Source organism: Oryzias latipes, chromosome 21 (genome assembly GCF_053564925.1).
Source record: "Oryzias latipes strain Hd-rR chromosome 21, Olatipes_Hd-rR_3.1".
Lineage (NCBI taxonomy): Eukaryota > Metazoa > Chordata > Actinopteri > Beloniformes > Adrianichthyidae > Oryzias > Oryzias latipes.
The window spans coordinates 16,787,766-16,798,786 of record NC_136257.1 but is presented as its reverse complement, the minus strand read 5'-3'; the positions used below and the strand labels follow the sequence as shown (position 1 = coordinate 16,798,786).

The 11,021-nt window shown below is 36.2% G+C and overlaps 2 long non-coding RNA genes across 3 annotated transcripts; both read left to right on the top strand.

Moving 5' to 3' along the window:
* Positions 1 to 942: 942 nt before the first annotated feature.
* On the top strand, positions 943 to 2,880 carry LOC144988746 (uncharacterized). Its single transcript, XR_013652732.1, has 3 exons — positions 943 to 1,039; positions 2,139 to 2,225; positions 2,708 to 2,880. It is a non-coding gene; the product is annotated as an uncharacterized LOC144988746 (long non-coding RNA).
* A 1,938-nt stretch (positions 2,881 to 4,818) lies between these two features.
* LOC144988747 (uncharacterized) lies at positions 4,819 to 8,489 on the top strand. 2 transcript variants are annotated; one of them, XR_013652733.1, is made up of 3 exons: positions 4,819 to 5,036; positions 5,811 to 5,901; positions 6,142 to 8,489. It is a non-coding gene; the product is annotated as an uncharacterized LOC144988747 (long non-coding RNA). The 2 variants fall into 2 exon arrangements; XR_013652734.1 differs by having other exon boundaries at positions 5,811 to 5,896; positions 6,142 to 6,354.
* The last annotated feature ends 2,532 nt before the right edge of the window (positions 8,490 to 11,021 follow it).

Sequence of the window (11,021 nt, the reverse complement as noted above, 5' to 3'; positions counted from 1 at the left end):
TCATCACCAACAATAATCCATTGAAATTTTTGTGTAATCTTTTAATAAAGTTGCATTTTGGGCAGTGGGAATCAGATCTGGATAAACTTCCGCGTTTTGGCAAATGATCATGGACTTTTTGTTTTGAAGAGTGAATTAATGTTTGGTATTTTAAAAATGTATAATGTGCAAATAGTATGGAAAAATTTCGTGTTCTCACATATTCTTAAAATCTAATTAAATATAATTGTTATATTCTTAATATTTTTCTGTTGAAAGGTGACTTTGACTTCACAAAAAATTAGATGAACAAATAAAACAATTTTGGTCAAAATTGTGCCTCATTTAATATTTTGGTAACAACAACAACAACAACTGATTAATCACAACACAAATGATATCAAACATTTACAATAAAAAATAACATTTCAGATCATCAACAGTAAGACAGAAGGCTTAACTGATTGTTAAAGACAAGATAAGTGCAATTTAAGGTATGCATTCATGTATTTGCCATAATAATACATATCCAGGTTCTCTTTCATTCCATCTCAGAAACCCATCCAACACAGCCACGAGAGGTTGGGGCTGCACTTGGCATAATCTGCTTCCAGATGTCATCATATATGGATCTGGCTGTGGTCCTACACAAGAGAAACACAACACACAAAAGTTAGACATGAGTTCATAACTACATTTAAATTTTATTCATTATATCTGCTGTAACCATAATTTGGTTAGTCATAAGATTAGAAAAAAAAAACCCAACTTAACTTGCTGTCACAAAGCAACACAAAGTTAAATTAATCACCTGTATATGCCTTGAACAGTGTGGAGCTCAGACCGTCCCTGCCAACTGTTTTGGGCTTTTGCACCACCAGCTCACTAACCGGTTCAGGATGGATTCCCTTAGAAGTAAAAGGCAAAAAGCAATATTTATTCATTTATTTTTTATTTTGGAAAATCAGCGTTAAGATAGTAGTTTGCCTCCACACCAGGCGGTGGCGGTAATGCACCATTCTGTTTTCTTCTCGAGCTACAGGAACCGACAGCGGAAGCTGTGAGTACTGACAGCCACGGTTTTAATTGCTTTTTAAAACCCAGAATTTTACATAGTGCAGCACTACATGGTGTTAAAGTATGTAGAGATTAAGGAGGACATTTGGACAGAGCCTTTAAGGACTTTCGGGACCGTGAGAGTTAATGTTTACAAGCTTCACGTGTTTACATGGCTTTGTTTGTTACACGCGGTGAGTTTTCCCGTTCACATGGGGTTGTTGCTTTTACAAAACACTGTCATTTGTGTGTCCAGACAGTTATTACATATGCGTGGTGTGGACTTGAAAAAAAATGGCCAGACGTGGAATGATTATTCGTCCCTTGTGTTCTGTTCTCTTCGTATCCGCCTGATGGCGCACATAAGCCGTGTTCTAAATACGCATTCTCAATGACAATTTTATTGAAGAGAAAAAAAAAACAGGAATTATCATCATTAATGGAACTGCATCTGATGCAACAAGAATGATTTTATGGATTTTAATCTAAAACGATCTTTAATGTAACATTCTTACGTTCAGATTCTTATAGGAATGTAAAAGGGGGACGTTATTCTTTTATATATAATAAAAGGATGCTGACAATGTGTCTGAACACATAATGAACATCAGGTGAATTCAAACCGATCTAGGTCACAGATTCTTTATTGTAATACAGTATAATCATAATCATGGATACATTTCTTGAAAATATGCAGTCAGATTAAATCAAATAAAAACGAATGTACGACTCCACGTACCACAGATACATCAAACAAATTTCAGAATCAATAGTTCTTGATAGTGTAATTACTCACAATTATAAACAATTACCTTAAATGATATCTATGAAGTACACTCATGCCATATTAAGCTAAGTAATATAAGGAACCACTTACCAGATATATCAAAAAATATTGATTAAAACATTTCTTGAAATATAAAGACAACTCAAAGGTGATGATAAAAAAATTCTACATTTTCTTAGGTGATGCACTTTACCTTAACACACGTGTGGAACTACATTGGTTACATATATTGATTACAATAAATGATTGCCATTACTTTTATAAAGAGCTTCTTTTGTTGCTTGAAAAGTAACCTGAAGATAACATGTCATTCTAGGGGGGAGCAGTGGTCCACGTCACCTTCATCTCCATAGCTGTCATCCTCATCAGAAGAACTGCCAATATAAATGACTCCAACATAACTGTAAGGTACCATATATGTGTCATGGGTTTCCATCTGTAAAAGATATAATGATGTTAGGGAAATTTCACGTGTAATTACATTAATTATTCATTAAAGAATAATTAATTAAAATTGCTTGAAAAGTAAAAAAAAAAAGACTAGCGTCTCTGAACTTCATTGTTTTGTTCACTTGTTCCACAGTCTGACACCGGTTTCTTTAGTAAGCTACACAGCTAAAGATGAGCTTCAGCTGGTATTTTTGTTAGAACTGAGCAACTTTATCAGCAAAATTCAGAAAAAGGATTTGAAGACTTACTTGGTCAGACTGATGACATGTGATTAAGAATCCAAGAAGGATTGGTGGAGACAGTTAAAGGAACGGGACTTTTTCTAAAACAGCTGAAGCTACAGCTAAATCGGGGTACCGTTATTCTTATCAAAATGTCTTTAAATAAACACAAAGAGCTTTCATAATCCTAATTTCTTAGTGTTTTGTTTTTCAGCGCCTGTAAGGATGAACAAAGAGCTGATATCCTGGAGATGGAAATCTTTTTACATCAGTTAATGAGGGTGATTTCCCACAGCACACTTGACCATCTCCCACTGGTTGAAAAACACTGATTTAAATGCTAAAAATGAAACTGGACTGAGTCAATCCACAATGAAAAAACAAAAATTCAGGAACTCGACCCTCTTCGATTGCGGGAGGGTGTACGGGGTGTACCTGTCTGGGGTCAATACCAAAGGGGGGTATGCGTTTTTAAAATGACCCCCCCTCCTTATCTTTTTTTTTAATCCATGCTTTTCTTTTCCCCTAAGACAGCACAAGGGTTATCAATCTTACCTGTGATAAGCATGTAAAAAGGTATTGGTTTGTCAATATAACCCTTCCGCTCGCTTAGGTTGGCATGTGCTTTGGGGTCTGCATGACCCCCCTGCAAAAAATGTAACTCCTTCCGCTGTGTTACAGGGCATAAGTGACCCCACGATGCATTTCTCGGTGGCCAGCACGAAACCCATTCCCTCCGCTGTTTAAACGGGCATAAGTGACCCCACGAGACAATACTTTATTTTTTTTTCTCTTTCCATCCTCTCCGCTGTGTTACAGGGCATAAGTGACCCCACGATGCATTTCTCGGTGGCTAGCACGAAACCCATTCCCTCCGCTGTTTTAACGGGCATAAGTGACCCCACGAGACAATACTTTATTTTTTTTTTCTCTTTCCATCCTCTCCGCTGTGTTACAGGGCATAAGTGACCCCACGATGCATTTCTCGGTGGCCAGCACGAAACCCATTCCCTCCGCTGTTTTAACGGGCATAAGTGACCCCACGAGACAATACTTTATTTTTTTTTTCTCTTTCCATCCTCTCCGCTGTGTTACAGGGCATAAGTGACCCCACGATGCATTTCTCGGTGGCCAGCACGAAACCCATTCCCTCCGCTGTTTAAACGGGCATAAGTGACCCCACGAGACAATACTTTATTTTTTTTTTCTCTTTCCATCCTCTCCGCTGTGTTACAGGGCATAAGTGACCCCACGATGCATTTCTCGGTGGCCAGCACGAAACCCATTCCCTCCGCTGTTTTAACGGGCATAAGTGACCCCACGAGACAATACTTTATTTTTTTTTTTCTCTTTCCATCCTCTCCGCTGTGTTACAGGGCATAAGTGACCCCACGAGACAATACTTTATTTTTTTTTCTCTTTCCATCCTCTCCGCTGTGTTACAGGGCATAAGTGACCCCACGATGCATTTCTCGGTGGCCAGCACGAAACCCATTCCCTCCGCTGTTTAAACGGGCATAAGTGACCCCACGAGACAATACTTTATTTTTTTTTTTCTCTTTCCATCCTCTCCGCTGTGTTACAGGGCATAAGTGACCCCACGATGCATTTCTCGGTGGCTAGCACGAAACCCATTCCCTCCGCTGTTTTAACGGGCATAAGTGACCCCACGAGACAATACTTTATTTTTTTTTTCTCTTTCCATCCTCTCTTCATTTTCCTTACACCCCAAGACCACCAGGGGGTGGAGAGGGAGGGGGGGGGGGGGTATCAATTTTTTTTTAAATTTATTTTCATACCCCTCGCGCTGTGGAGTTTGCGACTACTATTCGCAGTCCAGCCTGTTCCTGTGACGCTTTGAGTGTGTGAAATATTGTTGTTTCTTTTGTAAAAAAAAATGCTTTTGTCTTTTCACTGTTGCTTGTGTTACTTGACTTGCCTGTGAAACTCAATAAAACAATGGAGTTGATATGTTTTTTTCCTTGTTGTTTTTTTTTTCTTTCAACCATTTTTCACTCCAGCAAGGCATGAGTCAAGGTAAGTAAACTTTACAGCGACTTTTTCTTTTTAGCTGGGACTTTTGATTATGTTTTATGTCTTTCTTTTTTTTAAAAAAAAAAAAAACCTGTTGCAACTGTAAGACTTTAGATTATTATTAAATACCTTTTATTTATTTATTGCTTTCTTTTTTTGTTGTTTGTTTTTGCTTTCAAAAAATAAAAAGTTGTGTCTCAGCTCGCTTTTTGGAAAATCAGTTTTAAGACAGGACCAGTTGGTGCAATACCTCCACACCAGGTGGTGGCAGTATTGCACCATTCTGTTTTTCTTGTCAAGCTGCAGGAACCGGAAATCAGAAGCTATCCGGTCTACCACGCACGCATTTAATTGCTTTTAAAAACTATAAACACTAAATTGTGCAGCACTGTATGCCGTTATAGTTATCGATTAGGGAGGGAATTCGGACACAGATTTTCAGGACTTTTGTAACCTTGAGATTTAATGTTTACAAGCTTCACGTGTTTACATGGCTTTGTTACAAAACGGTGAGTTTTCCCGGTCATATGTGGGCTTGTTGCTTTTACTAAACACTGTCATTTGCGTAATCAGTGTTCTAAATTTTATTGAAGAGAAAAAAAAAACCAACAGGAATTACCATCTTTAATAGAATTTGCATCTGATGCAGCAAGAATGATTTTATGGATTTTAATATAAAATGATCTTTTAGGTAACATTCTTTCGTTCAGATTCTTAAAAGAATGTAAAATTGTGAACGCTATTAAATAATAACAGGATGCAGACAATGAGTCCGAACACACAAAAAACCCAGGTGAACTCAAACCGATCTAGGTCACAGATTTTTTATTGTAATACAGTATAATCATAATCAAGGATACATTTCTTGAAAATATGCAGTGTCAGATTAAATCAAATTAAAAACGAATGTACGACTCCAAGTACCACAGATACATCAAACAAATTTCAGAAGCAATAGTTCTTGATAGTGTAATTACTCACAAATATAGACATTTTACCTTGAAGAATATCTATGAAGTACACTCGTGTCACATTTAGCTAAGTGATATAAGGAGCCACTTACCAGATATATCAAAAATAGAGATTAAAACTTTTCTTAAAATGTAAAGACAACTCAAAGATGATGATATAATATTTTTCTACATTTTCTTATGCGATGCACACGTGTCGAACTACGTTGGTTACATATATATTGATTACAATTAATGATTGCTATTACTTTTATAAAGAGCTTATATGTGGCTTGAAAAGTAACGAAAATAACATGTCATTCTGGGGGGGAGGTCCGGTCCACATCAGCGCCATCTTCCTTCATGTCATCGTCGTCCTCATCAGAAGAACTGCCGATATAAATGACTCCAACATGACTGTAAGGTACCGCATGTTCCCCATAGATTTCCATCTGTAAAAGATGTTAGGGAAATTTCATGTGTAATTGCATTAATTATTCATTAAAGAATAATGAATCAAAATTGCTTGAAAAGTAAAAAAAAAAACAATACATTACCTGGTTGGGTTGCATGTTATGGTTTATTGAAAGTGGTCTCTGGTTTTTTGTCTTCAAAGTGAATTTTTCCTCACTTTCTGTCTGCACGCCTTTGTCAATCTTCGCAGGTTTGTCTGCTGTTGGAGTGCCTTCAGTTGAAGATGTGACATCTTCTATCATCTTTTCATCTTGGAAACTGGTTAGGTTTCTATTGATGCCTTCACAGCACAGGTATTGTCCTCCACAGAGGCAAAAACACCTCTTCCCTGAGCCAGGTTCAGGTGAACCAAAACCTTGGAGGTCCTTAAGATCTGCAGAAAAAAATGAAGGGGTAAAAGTTGTCCCGTCTAAATTTCTTTCGTGAATAATGGTAAGATCTTCCATCTTGTGCTCCAATCTGTTGTCCTGGGGAAAGCCTGAAGTAGAATGGGGAGGCCTTTATTTAAATCCTCTGTCTGGAGTCTGACTTCCTAATAAGGTTGAGGAGCAAATCAAAAGTTCCCAAGTTTATGGTTGCTCCTTTACCATAAACACATACATTTTAACTCAAGGATCAGAATTAGCTATTCTATCATTGTGCCATGTCATGTCAGACACCTCAGAACCCACACAGATTTAAATCTATGGAGGTTTTTAATACTAAACTCTGTGACATAACATAACAAAGATATATCTGGACTTTTTAAACAAAATTTTCTGAATCTTTACCAACAAACAGACAAACAATTTAAGCGTCTAGGTAATGTACCCATCTCATTAGCTGGTCGTGTAAATATAGTTAGAATGAACGTATTGCCAAAATATTTATTCCTTTTCCAATGCATCCCTATTATAATTCATTAAAAGTTTTTTAAAAAAAAATCGATTCTCTTGTCTCATCATTTATTTGGAATAAAAAAACACCCAGAATTAAAAAAGTTTTTTTGCAAAGACCAAAATTCCTGGGAGGATTAGGACTGCCTAGGTTTAGTCTGTATTATTGGTCATGTAATATTTGATGTATGTCCTTCTGGGACGGAAAAACCAGACCTGACTGGGAACGGTTGGAAAATCGAGCTTTCTTCCCAAACACAGCAAAGTCACTGCTATATTGTACATCAGATCTTTCTAAATTTAAATGCCAGAACCCAGTTGTATCTCAGTCCCTAAAAATTTGGTCCCATATAAGAAAACATTTTAAATGGAATTTTTGTTCAGTACAAATGCCGTTGACCAACAATCAAGCTTATAAATTACTATCACATGATACATTTAAACAATGGGGCTCTAAAGGGATCCACTTAGTAGCAGATTTGTTCATAAATAAGACTTTCTCTACATTTGACCTTTGAAAAATCTCAAGAGTTGAGCTTAAATGTAAGTGCGGACGAGCCAATTTATTCGCCCAAAACAGAAAAGAAATACAACCTTTTTGGTAAAGTTACATTTGTGATTAAGACGAAAGAAAACCGATAATTCAAATAATTCAATCTCTTGAGTGGCTGTGATTGTGTAAAAAACAACCCTGCAGCTTTTGCACATTTCATCCACAAGGTGACAGCATTCTCCACAACAAAATCCACTGCCAACCTGTTTGGAAAGTCTTTATCGGTCTGAAAAGGACCTCTTTGCACCAAATCCATTCTTACTGGATCAGAGAGTGTGGTTGGTCATTCAGCTGGATCAACTGGATTTAAGTTTGGGCGAATTTTGGATCCAGTCTGTTCCTCTTCCATACAGAGCTACAATAAAAGCAAACAGTTAAAAGAAAACAGTCAAATGTTTCCCTTTCAACAGTAGATGTGGTGACAGAAGTTTCTTCTGCAGATAAAAAACAAGAATTATTATTGTACAATAATCAATGATAAAGCCAATAAAATATCTATAGCAGAATAATAATATATTGGCTCGTTTAAAATCTGTGTGCAGGTTTTTCACAATTTCATGATCTTTTTATATATTTATGAGAGATTTATTGTTTGATTGTATATTTGCATAAGGTCATATTTCATTATGCAGACACTGTTTTTTTTTTATTACTCCAATACTTTTTAATACTTTTTGAGAGCAGAAGAAACTGTCGGCTGAGATGGAACTGTGCAAAACATCATCATTATGTAAACTAAAACTGCAAAATATAAATGAGAAATAAATGTACCTATTTATAAATAATAAAATGTGAACACTAATTTGAGAATAAGTGGAAATATAAGCCTTTAATACACTTCTTTTTGTATTATTTTGTATGTTCATAATTTTAAAATTAGTACATTTATTTTGTTTGTCATTTATAGATGAGAACCTTTATTTCCTGACACACTCGTTGTAAAACTCAGACTACCTGACTGTCTATAACAGATAAACAGCAGTTTTTATGCTGTAATAAACCGAAAAATGCAGAACGCACTAAATATGTGTTACCAAAACAATGAAACAAAACGATAACGTGAGTTAATTGCGCAGCTGCACAGAACTGCTGGATAATGTAAAAATAAAGCCCCAACATCCTCCAAACTTACCTGGTGACTGATGTGGAGTTGATCAGTGACAAAATGTGTTGGTTCGTTGATTTGTTGTTAGGAACCCATCTTGAAACGGAAGGCATCAACCTAAGGGCTGTGTAAACATTACCTGGTGACTGATGTTGAAGTTTCTTTTATCCCTTTTAGGTCCTGTCAGATAAAGTCTCTGAGGAATTAAGTGTTTCTTGTCGAGTTGATCACTGACAAAATGTGCTGGTTCGTTGATTTGATGTTAAGGGACCCACCTTGAAACCATCCACCTAAGGGCTGTGTAAACATTAAGGTTAACGTTTTTTTAGGTTTCATGCTTTTCTATTCCCGTTTTTGCTTGTTCCTTTAGCATAAATCCTTTTAAATTTGATTCTGTCAGGTTAGGTTATGTGGACAGTGTTTAAGTCCAAAATACATTTAAAAAATAAATAAAAATACAGATCGGGAGAGGTGCAGGAGGGATAGACCAGCATTTTATGTATGTATGTATGTATGAATGTATGTGTGTGTGTTGAAGGCCGATAATCATTTTATTACCATTTAGCTTATAATCTTGTTTATGTTTACGCTGAACACTTTTATTGAAACTGCTGAAACTTTTATATAACTTTTGCATTATCTTAAAGTAGATGTGGATTTTACTTAAATGTGTTTGCTAGATCTGTTTTTTTTTTTAAGGAGGGGCGTGATGGTGACCTCAGGCCTTGTCTACAGAATCAATGTATTTTCTCTTTATTTTATCGCAAAGCCCTTTTCGCACCTTCAAGGAGTTGTAAAGTGCTATATGTATGAACAAAGTGTCATTCGTTCAGGTTCCCTTAAATGAAATAATTGTTTCTGACAGAGGCAAAACGACGGGGGAAAATAGTGTATGAGGATTCATACCTGCAGATCGTTCCCGACATTCCACAAAGCGTTCGTATCGCCAGAAGAGCGTTCAACTCCGTGTGCGCGCACCTCATCGAGAGGAATATACGCTTCCAGATGGCTTATCCAGCAACACTGTCCTTCACAATCAACGGACCTGAAAAGACTTTCAGAGACTCGAAAGAGGCTGAACTATTTCTAAAAATTGCCCACAAATGAGGTACTGTTCTTCTATTCCAACCTCAATAATAATCTGGTGAGTAAACGTCGCAGTAATGAATGACTAATGTTTGTTAAGGGTATTGAATGAATTGCACTCCTCGGGAGAGAGAAATTTGACTTGAGTTTACTTTAATGACTATGGTAATCTTTATGTTTCTTAAATTTTTACTTATTGCAAACAAAATCATTTTACTACACAACTGAAGGTTGCATCTGGAGATCGAAAAAAAAAAAAAGTCTTGGAGGGTGTTAAATGACATTCTCAGCCGCAGAACAAAAACTACAGTCATCCCTGATGCCTTAGAGCAGTGGTTCCCAAACTTTTTCTGCAGGGCCCCCCTTTCTAAAGATTAGAATATTTTCGAGCCCCCCCACACTGACACAAACATACAAATCCTTTGTTTCTAAACTCCACTGCGCCTTATAACATGTGGTTAATGAGAAATCTCTCTCTGAACGGTAGAATTCTGTTATCTGAAGCTGAAGGAATCTCTAGATCTGTCTATGTGTCTCTGTCTTTAGAAATGCCAAAACACATCTGTAACCTATTAAACAAAACATTATTTGATTTTGGAGGAAAAAATGTCATTACTTAAGGAAAAATATTTGTGTAACAGCAGAAAACATTGGGGCATGGATGTATTAACCTTTGAAACTTTAAACAACTCTTTTAAAATAAAGTGGTTAAGTAATTTATTGAAAGGGGAAGACAATATCTGGAATGCATTTCCCAAATATATATTTGACACAATGGGAGGCATTCAATTCTTGCTAAAATGTAATTGTAAAAATGAAAAATTACCCACAAAACTTTCAAACTTTTACAATGAAGCCCTGCTGGCCTGGAAACTCCTTTATAAACATAATTTTTCTCCAACAACTTGTTTTATTTGGAATAACAGTAATGTACAATACTAGAATAAATCACTTTTTTTCCTAGATGGTATGATAATGATATTGTTTTAATCAGACAACTTTTCAATTCTCATGGACATCTTCTGACGAATGAAGAATTTCTTTTAAAATTCGGTATTCCTGTTCCACCCAGAGAATATGCAATAGTGTTAGATGCCATTCCAACCAGTCTACTTCAACTGTTTAAAGGGATTTATAACATAAGTCAATTAAGAACCCAGACAATTTTTTTGGACAATGTGGATATGTGTGTTAATTCAGTTTCCAATAAACAAATAAGAAATCTTTTACAGACCACAACCTTACCTGCTGGGAGGTTTTACTGGGAATCCAAATTTGTGGACATAAAATGGGCTTATGCTTGGACTATTAGTAATAAATACTGTCTAAATAACAAAATAAAAGAGGTGTCCTTCAAAATATTGCATTGTATATATCCTACCAAAACTTTGAGTAGATTTGTTGTGGACATGGACCTGTTTTGTTCATTCTGTGGAACTCAGGAGGAAACT